Source organism: Protopterus annectens, chromosome 3.part0, assembly GCF_019279795.1.
Source record: "Protopterus annectens isolate FY-2018-M chromosome 3.part0, PAN1.0, whole genome shotgun sequence".
Lineage (NCBI taxonomy): Eukaryota > Metazoa > Chordata > Ceratodontiformes > Protopteridae > Protopterus > Protopterus annectens.
The window spans coordinates 1096154208-1096171988 of NC_056731.1; the positions used below are offsets into that span (position 1 = coordinate 1096154208).

Sequence of the window (17781 nt, forward strand, 5' to 3'; positions counted from 1 at the left end):
AGACCATAACACATTTTCCCACATGCTTTAGACAAAAGAATGTGCATACCTCAATATTTTACTGAAGGGGTTGTTTGGGTGAATGTCTCAGGGTGGTGCATGTGTATACCTGGACATACTAATGAAGATGTTCCTTGAGGAAATACTTCACTGTGCATCAGGGAAGTGCTTGTGCATACATGGTTAGACTGCTGAAGTGAACACTGGGCAACATGGTTTATTGTGTCATTCTGGTGCTTGTGCATACACAAGTGGGGAGCTATCTTCTTTACTTGTCATAGGATATACAGATCGACAGAGAAAATAGGACTCCAGTATGATTGTAACAATGCTAACTGATGGCTTCTGGAGAAAAGGTTATGAATTACCCAAGGACAATAATTATGGTTATAGACTTGTTTTACTTCAAAAAATGTTTAGTAAGTCACTTTCTTATTCCATCAATATCTCAAATTAATGACACTAACATTTTAAAACTGTCCCTGGTTATGTAGAAATATTGGAATGATGGATAACAGCAACAGTACTGATCAATATATCCAAACATTCTGAAAGTATATTCTGATTTAGTCTTTCTTTCTATTGAATAATGTCTGGGTGGTATGAGAGGTTTAGTATTTTATTGCTGATTGTTGGCATTGCTCAACCAGATATTTTGTACAATATTTCTGCCTTTTTTCACTTCTGTGTCTTAATCTAACCAGAGGACTGGTTAGATGAGATAACATGAATTACTACTGCTTGGACTAATTCTTATATGGATGGACCAGATAACTTAGCCATTTCTGTTTGTAATTCTCTTTGTGATTATACTCATTAGTTGCCTGAGTGAGGTAAAGGTTATTACTTGCTGACTACTACCAGCATGGAGCTACCATATATTTTGGGCATTTCTCCTGACTTTGTCAGTCATGTGTGGAAATTAGGTTGGAGGAATGGCTCAGTAATATCTAAGTGTTATACTATTTTTATTGACTTACTCAGGTCTTCCCCTTGCAGATGATAATGAGTCTGTGTTACATAACAGCCGCACAAGGTAATATAATGAATGCCTACTAAACAGGTTATGTGCAGCAATTATCACTTGTGTCTGAGCATGCATAACTTTGAAGTAATGAAATGCAGCTCATTATTACATTAACAATAAGTGCAGTTACTATATAACACTGAGTCATTATCACTTTTCAGGTAAAACTCTCAGCAGCTGTCAATGTTATTCACATAAGCAGAAGTCGTTATCACATTGATGAATGCAGATCTGGGTTTTTTGTCTACAATGAGTCATTTCAAGCCAACGCCCCACCAGTTTCTGTCATTTTTACAATTTGTTTGATATGCAGTAAAGTCCTCATTGTGGCTATATGCTTCATATTTTTGTGAACTACTGCAAGGAAATATAACATTACTTCCATGCTTGATCCCTTGGGTCCACTACTGGATGGACATATGTAAAGAGAAAAGGCAGATGTAAGGCAGACTGCTGACATGGGAAAAGATCGTGAGACAGTAGTGGTATCAGCAGTCTGAGTGGGTAACCAGCACAGGTATCCACACATCAGATGCCCTTGAGTGCCACTGAAGTCCCATGCCTGTCCTGGGTTCATTAGTGGAGTGGCGGTCCTTACCCTGCTTTTTCTCTTTACATGCGCCCTGTCTGTAGCCCCTGGTCAGTTTCCACTCATGCAGTATGTTGGATACACTAAGACTGTGTATGTTTACAGTGATATGTGTCTACTAGTAATCGGATTGTGTATGTCAGCTGCTGGTTTTCAGGTTGTTAGGTATGTACCGCTGCATCATCTCTGCAAATAATGAACCAAAAGAATAATGCCTATGTGGATAGCAGTGAAGGTTCCAGCAGACAAACAAGGTAATGAATATTATATACATATACATGTTGTAGTAATGCAATAAATCCCTCCAACATCATCAGTAACCAACCTGCATTTCTTCTCTGTGCAGGTACTTCTACCTTTGGACACTGACATGGCTTCAAGAGCAGGAGTATGACAAGTGAGACTGTGGGTATGTGGCCATTCCTACATTCACTGGGCTGCCAGCCAAGCCTCTGTAACTGAAAACCAGAACAACTTGAGCTTCCCCACATCCAGTGTGAAAGTATACTGGATTGCAACAAGAGGTATGCATTGGAGCGGAGTAGTGCAGTTGTTGGAAGAGAAGTGTTCCATCTACCCTGAGCCTGACATCCTTGTGCTGCACATTGGAGGGAATGATGTCATCAGTCAACCACTCGGAAGGCTACGGCTTCAAATCAGAGCAATTTTGGAACACCTGCAGTCATGGTGGTCACGTTGTCATTTTGTGTGGTCTGACATAACTCCTCGACAGATATGGAAAACAGTCAACATGCAGCGCACAAGGCCAGACGTTTACAGAATGGGTTTATGCATGGCTTACTTCACAGAGTCGGTGGATCTACAATCTGCCATGGCAGCATCGCCGCAAAAGATGTACACCTGTTCCGAAGGGATGGCGTTCACCTAACTGAGGAAGGCATTGCATTGTTCTTGACTGATCTCCACAATGGCATGAGGAGAGCTATCCAGGATTGGTAACATGCAGCTTGTGAGAAGAATGGAAAACACCCATGACCAAGTAGGACCAGTATGGTAAGTAAAACTCTATTATGAATTGTGTTGTGTAAAATATATTTTTCTGAGTTTGGCAAATAACTGTGGTAAGGAGCTGGTGAAGATGCTGAGAAAGAACAACTGTTTCAGGAAAGTGCTACCACGTACAACTGAATGTCAGTAACCATCATGCAATACTTCTTTTTTTTATTCTTCTTTTATCGGGCATGTGTAGAGTTTAGATTCCAGGAAGGGCTTAGTAATACAGAGCTTGATCCCTTAGGTCCATTGCTGAATGAACACATGTAAAGAGAAAAGGCATAGGTAAGAAAGACTGCTGATACTGAAGGAGGTTGTGAGACTGCAGTGGTATCAGCTGTCTGAGTTGGTAGCCAGCACAGCTATCGGACAGATCAGATGGCCTTGTATGCTACTAAAGTCCCATGTCTGTCCTGGGTTCATTAGTGGAGTGGCGGTCCTTACCTTCCTTTTTTTCTTTACATGTACTCATTCAGCAGTATGTTGGCTAAACGAAGAATGTGTATATTTACAATATCATCTGTCTACATGGTAAAACAACTGGGTCTGAATGCTGTACCCATGTACATATATCCATTTGTTTAGGACTTTTTCTCAGATTTTGGTAAATAACTTTGCAAGGGAGCATCTGAATGTGCCAAGTACTACCTCATTTTAAAGACAGTATTCATAGTTCCAACATGGTAAAAGAACTGTGCCTTTATGTTGTACACATGTACAGATATCAGTTTGTTTTGGACTTGTGGTTATGGAAATTGATTTTTTTTGTCATATTTTGCTAAATAACTTTGCAAGGGGCATCTGAATGCAGTAAGTAATGCCTCATTTTAAGGACAGTATTCCTAGTTCCAACATGGTAAAAGAACTGTGCCTTGTTGTACACATGTACAGATATCAAAGTTTGTTTCGGACTTATGGTTATAGAAATTATGATTTTTTTTTCATATTTTGGTAAATAACTTTGCAAGGGAGCATCTGAATGTGGTAAATAATACCTAATTTTGAAGACAGTACTTCCAACATGGTAAAAGAACTGTGCCTTTATGTTGTACACATGTACAGATATCAAAGTTTACTTCGGACTTGGGTTATGGAAATTATGATTTTTTTTTCATATTCTGGTTAAAAACTTTGCAAGGGAGCATGTCAATGTGCCAAACAATAACTCATTTTAAAGACAGTGTTACTCCTTACAACACAGTAAAAGAACTATGTCTGTGCACTGTACACATGTACAGATATCGCAGTTTAGGATTATGAAAATTATACATTTCCAATAGTTCTCATTATTATGCCCATATCTTTGCAAGGGAGCATGGTGATGACACAAATGATTCATCATTTTGAAGCTGACATTGAGATGCACAACTTCTACACTATGTACCCTCTGTCTGTTACAGGTGATGAGATATTATGCTTTATCAATTATGAGAAATATATTAATGTGAGAAGAATGGAAAACACCCATGACCAAGTAGGAGCATCACACATTAATGGTTAAGGTATCATTTTAAAGCTGACATTCATACAAACAAATTAAATACAAATTGTATGGGTCAAGATATTGTGCTTTGGTTTTTCAAAAAGGTAAAAAATATGCACAATATCAACATTCCTTGCCAAATATTTAATAATGACTTTGATATACACTATCAACATTTACACTGTTGGAAAGCGCAGTGTCTGCTGAACAACTTTCGCATTTAAATTTTTAGTCTAGCTCGTATAAAGAGTTATGAACATTTGTTTTCTGTATGGTATTAGCAATGGATTTTCTGAAAATGAGCTCAGGTTGCACTGTTGTTCCTATGGTGGAATTAAGCAGGCAGCTTTTTCTGAGCTGCTCCGGAGAGAATGAGTTAAGTCAAGCATGCCTTCTCAGTACAGAACCAGTGACTGCTGCCCTGCAAGATGCTTCTAGGGCATCAATGCCACACTGCAATGCATGCTTGCTGACTTGGCTTGCAGAATGCATAAGCTCTTGTAATTCTTTATTTTCTGCACAGTCTGTAAAGGTAGCTATTTTTTGCTTAACAAGTTTCATAATATGTTGTTGGTACTTTAGCATGTGAAACTGACAATTCAAAGCCCTAATGGCAAGAGTTGTAGAGGTATATACTTTCTTACCCCATCTGTCCAAAGCTCTGGAATCCCTGTCCAAAGGGGTGTGATTCTTAGCTGTAGTTGCCTTGATACCCTTAGGCCCCTGGGAAACGATCTCTGGGTCAGCAGTAGGATTTTTGAAAAGAAATTTGAGAGAGTCAGGTACTCTGTAGTACCTGTCTGGTTTCCTAGGGGCAGGGGGTAAAGTATCAGAAGTAAGACTGGATTCCATAAAGACATCATCAGCAACTTCCAGGACTGGTGGTATTGCTAAAGGCCTGTGTTGTGGCAAGTCTAGAAATTCTCTTGAGTCTCTTTTTGGACTGAGGATAATCTTGGCATTCCCAGTGGAAATGCTCTCTTAAAGTATGTAAGGTTTCACTAAAAGAAAAATCCTCTGGAGAAGAGGCAGAGGGAATGGATTCCTCTGCATCAGAATCCTCATAAGCAGATAAGGGCATGTGCTCATAATCAGAAACCTCAGAGTCATTGGACTCTTGGTCTGTTGAAGCCGCTGGGGACTGGTCTATTTTTGTCTTAGCAGGGGAAAGGTGACTTCCCCTAATCAGCATAATGAAGTCTTCTGCCATTCTAAGCATTTCATTTCGTGGCAAGGGAGCAGCGCGTGTTTTGGTCGTCTGTAGTGCATACTCGGCCTTAGAAACTCGGTAGTTTTAGACAGAACTGAAGTAGTCGGCTTGTGTCGAACATCGGTAGTGCAAAGAACTTCCTCAGAAGCCGGTGCCTGCACAGCGTCTCCGGACCCATCCAAGGTAGAGACATCCACCGGTTCCATAGTCGAAGAAGATTCTCACGGCATACTGGACTCCGAACAGGTCTTGGTAGAAGCCTGCAAATCCATTGAAGTGGGTATCAAGGGCTGCAAAAGTGCCTCACGGAGTACCGGTGAACTGGCAACTAGCTTAACGGAAGCGTCATCGGCAGCTTTGAACCTGTGCGGTCTGGCTCTGTCATTATCCTTACATTTTTTTGGAATATCGGTAGTTGGATGGCTTACCGAAGTAATTTCGGAATACGGAGATTGAGAACGAAAGTAGTTAGTGACAATAAGGGCCCGGTGATGAATGGTTCGGGCGTTGAACAAGGCACAAAACCGACAGTGAGGTATGTTGTGGTCTGGGCCTAGACAGGTGATGCAGTAAGAATGAAAACCTCGGTGTGGTATTTGCTTTCCACAGGCAATACAATTATTATTTTTTTCTGACTTAGGTTAGAGCAAGAAAAAAGGATCCCCAAAAAGGTACTTAACTTTAGAAGACGTCAGGATGATTCAATTCATAAACGAAAACTTAGGCAGCAGCCGACAGGCACTTGCGAACTGCTTCTGCTTTGGGTTCCTCGGCAAGAAAGACTGATGTAATGGCGTTGGCTGTCTGTTTTTATACCCCTGATGACCTGACGTCAGTCCTGGAGTGACAGCAACCAACGCAGAAATACTAAGTCTCTGGTATTCAGGCCAACTGAAGGCTACCTGCAGGCAGATAACCCAAGTGTGATGACTGCAACAGTGAAGCACGAAGAACATCTACACCTCACTATCTTGGATGAAATGGGAGGATGCGTCTTCTCGGTCTCTCTCTCTGTCGCTCCATTTTCTTTTCTAGACCCTTTGTTAATGCAGACATAGAACACAGAAACTGAATATTTTCCTGTAAAATGTGATCTAAATGAGTCTGGGAAAAGGACTAAAATCAATCCTGCTGAGTTATCCAATGAGGCCAAACCTCTCTCTTTTATCAATTTTTTTTATGATCAAGACAAGTAAACATTAAACAGTGAAACTTGCCTTTGAGTCTGGGAGGCCAGCTCTGGTGTTGTAGAGGGATAAAGCCATGGCTACAACTCAGACAACCCAAGTTCAAATAGCAGCTCAGATGCTTGCTGGAACTGGCATGGGGGAGAAGGGGAATGAAGAGGTTTATACTTGCTCACCTCACTTCAAAGGGACAGGATCTGTGCCCATGAGGACACACTCCACAGTACAATCCCTGATGGATGGTGGGGTATCATGTTGAGGTGCCTGTCTATATGGACAGATAAGGCCAATTGATCATGTTATAAAGAGGTGTGGCATGCATCACAAAGACCCACTGCATACCAACCCATCGGAAATGAATGAGTATGCACATGAGCATCAGGATAAAAAAAAGTATAAAAAACATGAATCACCTCAAAGGCTTTGTGTGTGATGACCTCTCTCATCTGGCTTTCACCCTGGTGAGAGGGCACGAATAGACCAGTTAACCAAGAACACTTCTTGGTTATATCTTTAAACAAAAAAAAGGAATCAAACTAATGAGTATCTCCACATCAGAGAAATAAAATTTTATACTGCATTTCATTAATTATAATATTCAGTCAGAAACATTTTTAAAGCATTTTCTTTTAGGTATTTCGTTTCAGACCACTTGTTAGCTAAGATTAAGTGCAGTACCTTCAATTTATGCTCAGGGACCACACAAAACTGATACTGTATATTTTCTTCTGGCATGCTGGGTGGTTTGTGGCAAAGAAAATGAGTTGCGCATGGAAATTAATGCTCTAGAGAAATAGCTTGTGGAATCACCAACTTTTAACAATAAAGTCTCTCTGTTTGATGCCATGATAGGGAGACTTGATGCTTTTGATAAGCAATTAGAATCTACTAAGAAGAAAAAACTTTGGCATGACATTAATGATTTTAACACCAGTCATATTTTCCCATGGCCAAGGAACGTTGTAAATGAAAGAAACGAGAAAAGTAATAAGCCTAACTCTTTTAAAAAAACCTCTCGGGGTTCTATGTATGAGTTAGACGAATTTCAAATAATAGTAGAATCGCAATGTGTGAATGATGAGCCCTTGCCTCTAGCTGACCAATCGGAAGCAAGCAGAGAAGTTATGGATCCACTTACGTCTTCCCGTCTGAATGAACTTCAGGCGAGATCTGGGTCAGATTTGCATTCATCTTTAATGAAAGAGAGAGAGAAGGCCAACAGAAGAAAGTTTTTTTAGGAACAGACCAGGGTGTGAAAATGCAATTAACAGAAAGGCTGATGACTCGGGGGCGCGACTCCTCAAAACAACTTCTGAGATCGAGAGGGGGAGTAAGAAATGGTCCTACAAGGAGCAGGACTCTGAAACAATGAAAAATAATGGTAAGACTGTTCATAACTGTATGAAAGTTTCGGATTTACCGGCAGAATGCTGCCGTGTTTTGCCTACTGACTTCTCATTAATGGAACTTAATACTGATGTCATTTTGAATTGTAACACTAGTTTGGATTGTTTAGATGACCCTAACAGTCATGAACTATGTAAGAAAACAAAAAAAGCTCTATGTGATATGAATGATTTAACTAGGATTGCTACACCTTTATTACATGATATGTATGTGTTTGAAAATGCTGTTTCTAATGGCTATTTAACAGCTGATATTGAGCCTTCAGAAGGTGTTTGTACTAGAAGTTTGACTCATGATTCTAATAAAGTCTTACAGACTGGCCGAGGCCTACGAAGTTTAGTATGTAATTCTGATGCGTCTAATGGTAATGAACAGTTACGTAAACAGATGAAAGAAGTCTCCTGTGAGTTAAATAGTATAATAAGAAGTTATGTTCTTACCATAACGTTCCATGTTAGTTGTCTTCTTCTCGCCTTCTTTCTTGCTGGATGGGTTCGGAGCCGATCCTCGGCTCTGACTCGGCCTATACTATAGCTCGAGAGCTATATTTACCGGCTCGAGGCAGCCCTATAACCCACAATACCATGCGCCAACTCCCCAGATCTCGTTTGGAAGCTAAGACATAGTATAAATATAATATCATAATATCATAATCCTCATTTGCAAGTACGGGCTCCCTGCTAGTAACATTAAGGATACTGGGAAACCGTAACATGTTATATCTCCAGAAATGGAAGGACTCAGAGACCTGAAGTCTATCCAGGCTAGGGGCAGGGAGGGGAAGAAAGAAGGCGAGAAGAAGACAACTAACATGGAACGTTATGGTAAGAACATAACTTCTTAATGTTAAGTTGTCATTCTCGCCTTCATTCTTGCTGGATGGGACAGCGTCCCTAGCATTTTAGTCCTGGGTGGCTCAATGGAACAGACTCCTGAGTACGGTGGAACCAAAGTCAGCTCTATTCCTGGAGGCTACATCAAGTTTGTAATGGGCAATAAAGGTACGTTTGGAAGCCCATGTAGCTGCTGCACATATGGCATCTAGTGGTAACCTTGCTTGAAATGCCGTTGATGGTAATAGTGCCCTGGTTGAATGAGCCTTAGGCCTAGACGGAAGTTGCCTGTGTCTCAACTCATAGACAAAGGTAATAATAGATGTCAACCATCTGGAAAGAGTAACCTTCGATACCGGAAGCCCTTTCTTTCCTGCAGCATAAGAGAGAAAGAGCTGGTCTGACTTTCCAAGTTGTTTTGTCCTGTCTAGATAATACCGTAATTGGCGATGAACATCTAATGAATGTAATTTCTGTTCAGCCCTGTTGGTATAGTCTGGGAAGAAGACAGGCAAGTCAATGGAGTGGTTTAGATTTGTTTCCGAGGACACTTTCGGTAGGAAGGAAGGGTTTGTTCTGAAAGTTACCCTGTCTTTGTGAAAGACCAAATAAGGGGGACGGACAGACAAAGCTTGAAGTTCCGATACCCTTCTGGCAGATGTTATGGCTACTAAAAACAGAGTTTTCCAAGAAAGAAGCTTGAGGGAGCAAGAAGCTGCAGGTTCAAAAGGAGGCAGAATCAATAAGGTTAGAACTAAATTCAAATCCCATTGTGGAGGTGGATCTTTAACTGGAGGTCTAAGCAAAAAGATGCCCTTGAGGAAGGCTTTACAAAGTTTGTGGGACATAATATTTGCTTCTGAGAACCCAACATGAAAATTAGCAATAGCCGCTAATTGTACCCTGATAGTGGCCGACGATGACCCTGAATGAAAAAGCTCCGCCAGAAAATCTAGAACCTTATGAATGGGTGCATGGAAAGGATCTAGGGACTTAGTTTGTGCCCAATGCGAAAAACGCTTCCATTTACTCGCATACGTCTTCCTAGTATTGGACTCATGGGAAGCCAGAATGATATCACGAACAGCAGGAGAAATAAAGGGAAGCCTGGCTAAGGCTGGAAGTGGAGCAACCAAGCTGTGAGGTTGAGGGAATGAAGAGACTGATGCAGCTTGCCCGTGAGATGGGTCAACAGATCCGGAAGGGGTTCCAGATGCCAAGGCTGATCCAGTAGGTAACTGTGCAGAAACGGAGACCATACTTGTCGAGGCCAAAACGGGGCAATGAGGATCATTTTGGATCTCAATGCGGTTGCTTTCTGAATTAATTGCAGGATCAATGGCAAGGGAGGAAAGGCATATAGAAGACCCCGGGGCCAATCGTGAACAAGAGCGTCTCTGGGGGATGGCCTGGTAGAGGAAAGAGTGTTAAGAAGTCGAGGCACTTGCTGTTTTGAGGAGTTGCGAAAAGATCGAAGCAAGGCTGGCCCCACTTCTGAAATATTCTGTCTGCTACCGCTTGATTTAGAGACCACTCGTGAGGCATGAGGATAGTTCTGCTCAATTTGTCCGCTATGACGTTGGACTTCCCGGGGATGTGCGTTGCTATCAGAAACCGTTGAGAGGAAATTGCCCATTGCCAAAGTCTGAGTGCTTCTCGACATAGGGGGTAGGACTTTGTTCCGCCCTGTTTGTTTATGTACCACACTACAGACATACTGTCCGTTTGAATTGCTATAGTCCCTGTGGGAAGAGAGCTCTGAAGGGCTTGCAACGTCAAAAGCACCGCCCTCATCTCCAGGACATTTATGTGCAGGTGGTGTTCTGATTGTTGCTATGTGCCCTGGACCGTCCTGCCCTGATAACGCCCCCCCCCACCCGATCAGGGAGGCATCCGTTGTCACCGTGGCAACTGGGGGGGGAGAACAAAGGGTCTGCCCTGAAAAAGCTGAGGGGAAACCATCCAGCAGGAGAGATGATTCTTGCAAGAAGGGGTTATCAAAATATTGTGAGTCATTGGTAGCTGTTGAAAGGACCACTGAGAAAACAGCATCCACTGAAGGAGCCTCATGTGGAAGCGGGCTAATGGGAGTAGAAGAATCGCCGCTGCCATGAGGCCTAACGCTTTCAATACTAGCTTGACTTGAATTCTGTTGGGCTGAAACAGGGACTGAACATTCCGCCTTATGTCTGACACTCTCTGAGGTGGTAATGTTGCAGACATTTCTGTGGTGTTTAATACGGCGCCTATAAAGTTTATACATTGACAAGGCGACAAGGAGGACTTTGCAAAATTTATAGAAATACCTAGGCTGTTGCAAAGTTGAATAGTGTAATCCCTGGCCATTATAAGATGCTGCTTGGTGTAAGCGGAAATGAGCCAGTCTTCTAGATATGGAAACACCTGGAATCCTTTTTGTCTCAGGTGAGCCATGACCACTGCCAAGCATTTGGTGAACACCATGGGGGCTGTGGTGAGACCAAAGGGCAGGGTTCTGAATTGATAATGACTGGCTCCCAGCCGGAAGCGGAGAAACCTCCTGGAGCGCCTGTGTATCTTTATATGATAGTACGCGTCCTGGAGGTCTAAGGAGCACATCCAGTTGTTTCTGCCCAAAAAGGGTAGAATGGACTGCAGTGTTACCATCCAAAATTTTGTCTTTTGTACAGAGTTGTTCAATCTGCTGAGGTCCAAAATGGGTCTCCAGTCTTTTTTGGTACCAAAAAGAATCTGGAGTAGATTCCGGATACTAGCTGATCTGCTGGGACTGCCTGGATGACTCTTTTTGTTAACAGCTTTTTTATTTCTAGCTGAGCCTGACCCCTTTGTGCGGGTGGTACGTCTGGTAGGGGTCTTGGCGGTTGTACCGGAGGGGAAGTGAAGGGAATTTTGTAACCTTCGGATATGATCTTCTGTACCCATGTGTCTTGGGAGAGGGATTGCCAGGCTTCCAGGTACAGAGATAATCTTCCCCCGACTGCCTCCGAAGGCGGACAGTCGGGCAGCTTCTCAGGGATGCTGAAAGGGCTGGTCAGGGAAAGATTCCCTGGAACCCTGGTTCTGTGGACCCCCTCTGCTCCTGGGGCGGCGTCTGTTATTATTCTCCCCCTGCCTCTAGGGGGAAATTCACCACGTGCGGCAGGCGCGACTCCCTGTGGTTTGCGGAACCACATCTTTCCACCCCTCTGTCCCTTAGGATAAGGTCTAGAAGGTGTGGAAAAATGGACTCCCACGGCAGAAAGAGTCTTACCATCTTGCTCGCATCTGTTGAGGGTATTCTTCACCTGAGGTCCAAACAATTCTGAACCATCAAAGGGGGTGTTGGTGAAGGACGCCTTGAAAGGATCAGCAAAGTTACAGAGTCGCATCCAAGCGTGACGTCTCAATGCAACACCTGTGCCAGCGGCCCTACTCGCTCCATCGGCTGCATAAGAGATAAGCCGCATGGAGGAGTTAACAATGGAGTTCAGGGTGGCCAGCTGGGAGTTTATCTTGTCCTGATACCCCGCAGCAGAAGGATCCTGTACCGTTTCACCCAGCTCTTTGAGCAGGTCTCTCTGAAGGCGGGTGAAATGACATAAATAGTTCAGCGATCGCATAGTAAAGGTCGCTGAAGCAAATGTCCGCTTGCCGTACCTGTCCATGGTCCTGGACTCTTTGTTAGGAGGATGAACAGGTACAGAAGGATCAGCCAATTCCTTCTTAGTGGCTGCTGCTACCACCATAGCATCAACTGAAATGCCTTTGTTGAGAAAGGACTTGTCCTCTGGTGCAGAAATAAATTTAGAAGGCCTCCTAGGGGTAGGTTCCATTGAATCAGGAGCTGCCCACGCCTTTCTAGCCACTACCTCCATTAGTGGGTCGAAAGGGGGAGACACCCAGGAGGTGGAAGGGCGAGATCCAAAAGTGTCAAGGTAAACCGACTCATCCTCGGAAGGTTTGAGAGTGGACCAATTTCCCCTCTGTTTTAGGATCTCTAGGATGTCTGAAAAAGAGACATCCTCAGAGGGGGATCTGGGGGAACCTTCCGACTCATCCAAGTCAGTGTCTGACGTGACAGACTCGGGGGAGTCTATGTGCTTCCTCTTGCACTTTCTTTTCCTAGGGGGTTCCACTGAAACTTCAGGGGAGCCCTCAGAAGAGGAGGAGACACCCAAGGTGGGTACCTTACGCTTCGGATCTCTGCTGTCAGATATAGGAGGGTGGCCAAAGACTGCAACAGTCACTGTAGAGGGAGGAGCTGCAGAGCTTAACCTTGGAGTGGACACTGGGTCCAGCATGCTCCTCATCACCTCGAAGGCTCCCCTATCAGATACCAAAGGCAGTCCCGGCTCCGAAGAGACCAGAACCGCCCCCGGCACCGACAGAGAAGGCTCCGAGAATGATGTCGGGGCCGAACTAACCAGAGCCGAAGCTCCGAGAGGGAGAGCGGGGTCGGACAAGGGTCCGATGCCACTCGCCCCCTCGGAGCAGACAATGGAGTCCCGGCGCCCGGACCTCTCCACGGACGGAACCAATGAAGAGGTCTGAGCCAACGACACCGGAGCCGAAGGTGGGAGTATCGGCTCCGACATGGGTAAGGTTACGGTTCCGACAAACTCCGGCTCCAAACTCGACAGGTGAGTCGGAGGAGGAATGGATAGCGGTACCGAAGGAGCCACAGTCTGGTGAGATGGACTCTGGAGCATTTGGGCTAGTGCCTGAGATTTTATGAGCCTACTGACCACTCTCTCGATGTCGTGGTCGGAGAGCCTGGATGACCTAGATGAGTGAGTCCTATGACTCCGCTCCGATAGGAGAGGGGATCTCGGAGCCGATCGGACGGAGTCTATCGAGGGGGATCTAGAGCGCTTGCGCGCTGGGGTCGGCTCCGATGCTGGTTTCGGAGCGGATACCACTTTACCCACCTCGGATCCGGATGGAACCGATGTCGGAGCCATCTCGATAACGCCAGCCCTCGACTCAGAAGCAGGAGCCAAGGGTTTGGCGGTTTTTGAAGACTTCCCCGAGCCAGACTTGGACGGGGAGTCATCAGGCTTTAACAAGCCCCTTTGGATGAGCTTATTACGCCTCTCCTGCAGGACTCTTGAACTAAACCCGTGACAGATGGAACAAGAGTCCTGCAGGTGTAAAGGCCCCAAGCAATAGACACAAGAAGTGTGACCGTCTGTCAGAGACATTTTCTGACAGCACGAGTCACATTTCTTGAATCCCGAGACCTTAGTGTCTTTGGACATAGTCCTAACCACAGTAAACACAGTCAGTCCACACACACTCAACTTAAAATTAGGAAAGTTAAGGGAACTGACTAAAACCCACACACACAGACACTATAAGGGGTGGGGAAACTAAGGTAAAGCCCGTAGGCCCAAAGATAAAAATTAACTAGAGAAGGGAAAAAGGGCTACAAAAAGGGTTGTATGAATAAGGCAATTAGTAGGGACCTAAACAAGGGTAACTAGCTGGAGAACCTACCTGAAAAATTAGTTAAATAGAATAAATCTCTTACTGACCTGAGCCGGTAAAAAAAGACAACCTCGCAGCGAAGCGGCAAATGAGATCTGGGGAGTTAGCGCATGGTATTGTGGGTTATAGGGCTGCCTCGAGCCGGTAAAAATAGCTGTCGAGCTATAGTATAAGCCGAGTCGGAGCCGAGGATCGGCTCCGAACCCATCCAGCAAGAATGAAGGCGAGAATGACAACTTAACATTTAGGAATAATATATCTCTGTCACAAAAACTAAATGTGTTGGAAAATGTTGCCTCCACTGAATGTACGAATGTTTATACTGAGGTTGTAGGTGGTGTTCCAGACAGGGACATGATTTATAATTATGATAAAGCTTTATGGAAGAGTCGAGGCTTACAGAATCAAATATGTGATTCGTTTTTGAATACTAATGTCACAACGTTTGAACGAAACATGTATTTGTTTAAAAAAACTGAGTCTGATCCTAATGATCAGGCTGCTTACGTAAGGTTTGAAGACCATTCCACTACAATGAGGTTAGGCAGAGATAAGGCTGTTAAACGAATGGGATATTCAGTTAATTCAAAGAATCTTGTGTTGAATACTGTTACAGAGAATATACTGAGTGGAAGTGAGAGTCAGTGTATGAATAATACTGTGACTAGTAAACGAATAAATAGGGAATCATCTATTTATGTGAGCAGACCTGATCAGTTATATGGTGAAACAGTGGATTGTCATCTTTTAACTGAAAGCATGTGCCCTTTGGGATCCACCTTGAATGTGAAATGTAATGGTGGTAATAGTTGTGAGCTGCCTGTCCTTTGTGATGTCCTTATAGATCAATATATTGGTGGAACAGTTGACCAGACTGGGTTAAACTCTAATGTGACTGATACTGGAGAGACATCAAAGCATTGTTTAGGTACGGTTCGACCTAGCAATGAATATAGCTGTGTAGTTGAAAGTGTACTACAAATGGGAGAGTTTTTGAATGTAGAAAATCCTAATAGTAAAGCTGCATTAATAACTGCTCATATAAATACTTCTAATCTATTTGAGGGTTTGGAACTGATGGGAGATTCACAAAGGACAGGACAACTTGCTAATAGTGATATGACAGAGAATAGCAATATGGATACTTTTGTTCCATTAAATGAACATTCTATATGTTCTAATATGGACATTGGTCGGACTGCTGCAAAAATGGCTTTAGATGGAGAGACTTCTAAGGCAAATCGCCCTATGGTTGTTAACCTTTCTAGTTATAGGTTAACTGAGGCAGAAATGTCCCTATTATCACGAGGAACTAAGTTTGTTCCAGCAGGGACTGATGATATGGGGCATGCGATCACTGATTTGAATTTATTTTCAAGGCGCTTGAACCTAAAAAATATTTTTAAGAGCAATAATGGTGCTGTGGCCAGTCATTTAAAAAGAAATAGTAGTTAATTCCTGTCAGTGATCCGGTTATTAGTATCTTTACTAATATTTGTGAAAAGGAAATTTGTAACCTCTATGACAGGAAGAATTTTACGAAAATATATAATTTAACATCTGAAGAAAGCCAAGCATTAAAATCATTACAGGATAATACTCAGATAATTGTTAAAGAGAAAGATAAAGGAGGTGCCATCGTAGTAATGGACTTGGAACAATATTTACAGTCTATGACTGAATTATTGTCAGACAGACTCACTTTCAAACCTATCAGTTGCAAGGAAGTAGATGTGTATTTATGATCTACAGGTAATGGGAGATATAGACATTGATATCTTCCACTTTCTCAATGTATCATGCCCAATAATCCCTGTGCTTTACGGACTACCTAAAATCCATAAATCCCTGGAGAGACTTCCAATGAGACCAATAGTATCAGGGAGGGGATGGATGACTGGATCTATATCTGTATACTTATAGGATCTCTTAAATGGTTATTTGAAATATATACCTAGTTACATCAAGGACACAGGACATTTCTTAACACAGCTGCATACTTGGTATAATAATTGTGCCCATGACCACCTGATTCTAGTGACACTGGATAAAAAATCCCTGTTATTGTAATTCCGAACTGTTATGAAATTGATTGCATTAGGGAGATTCTATTAGAATATGGATGGCTTCCTGCTAGAAATAGTGAAACTATATGTGTTATTAGATTTACTTTTGGAAAATAACATCTTTACATTTAATAAACAGGTCTATCACCAGATTTCAAGAATGGCCATGGGCACTGCTATAGCCAATACGTATGTTAATTTAACTCTGGGCAAATGGGAAAGTATATACCTGTATGGAAATTCTAATATATATACCTCCAAAATATCGTTCTATAAACATTTTGTGGACGATATTTTTTTGGCTTGGCATGGTACTGTTGCAGAACTGCATGAATTTTATGAATATTTAAATAATACACTTGAGTTTCTTAAATTTGAGATGGAATATGCTGAAGATTTTGTGAATTTTCTGGATGTTAAGTTACAAAAGACAGGGTCTGGCTTAGAAACAAGCATATACAAAATGATGTACAGGTAAACAAATATCTAACATAAGAGGAGCATGCATGCATAAAGGACCTTTAAAAGTGTCCTTAAGAGTCAATATCTTCGTGCCAGAAGGCTGAATACTCAACCAGAAGTTTGCTATGCTCAGATGCAAGAAATGACTGACAACTTTATTGAAAGGGGTTATAGTATGGAAGAAATAGAAGTAACTAAGAGAGATGCCCTAAGGGTGAGGGACTCAAAAGCTAGACCCTATTTTTCTGCTCAGGTTGACATTGCTTCTGAGGAGCTGGGAGTGACCTTGTCCCAACCCTTGAGATACCTCATGACTTATAGTAGAGCTAGTAGAACAATAGAAGATGTCATCAGTAGGAATTGGGATGTTCTGAAAGCTATACCACGTCTTGAAAGCTGGCTTCCAAATAAACCTAGGTTTACTTTTCGTAAGTGTAGTAATCTAAAGAAACTGTTATGTTACAAGGATTTTTCAATAAATAATAATACAGTAACAACTTTTAATAAAAAGGGTACTTTCCCTTGTTACAATTGCTCTTGCTGTTCAGTCTACTGAATTTGTACATCCTGTGAATGGTAAAAGATTTGTTTTTCATTGCAGTGCAACATGTAATACACCTTCTATTATATACCTTGCCACCTGTAGTAAATGCTTGGGTTTCTATGTTGGAAAGTCAACTAGAAAATTAAAAGATAGGATCAAAGAACACAGGTCTGAGATTAGGAGAGGAGTACTAACTAATTCTTTGGCTAAACATGTTAGTGAAACTGATGATTCACATCAGTTTAACTTTAGAGCCATACATGTGATTCACCCAAATATTAGACGTGGAGACCTTATAAATAGTGTGGATATGAAAGAGTATGAATGGATTATTCCTGGTCTTAATAAACAAGTTACTCTGAAACCGATACTGAAATTCAAGCAACAGAAAGTGAAGAAAAGGTGACTATATATACATTGCTGCTACTGTGCTTTTAAAGACCTAACTGTAGTTTTTTTTAATAGGTTGCTATGTCATGCCATATGTTTGAAT

General features: G+C 42.5%; 1 protein-coding gene across 5 annotated transcripts in view; it reads right to left on the reverse strand.

Annotated features, from left to right (window-relative positions):
- DROSHA (drosha ribonuclease III) overlaps window positions 1-17781 on the reverse strand; it is a 3547421-nt gene that overhangs the window by 1826055 nt on the left and 1703585 nt on the right. The window lies entirely within an intron of this gene.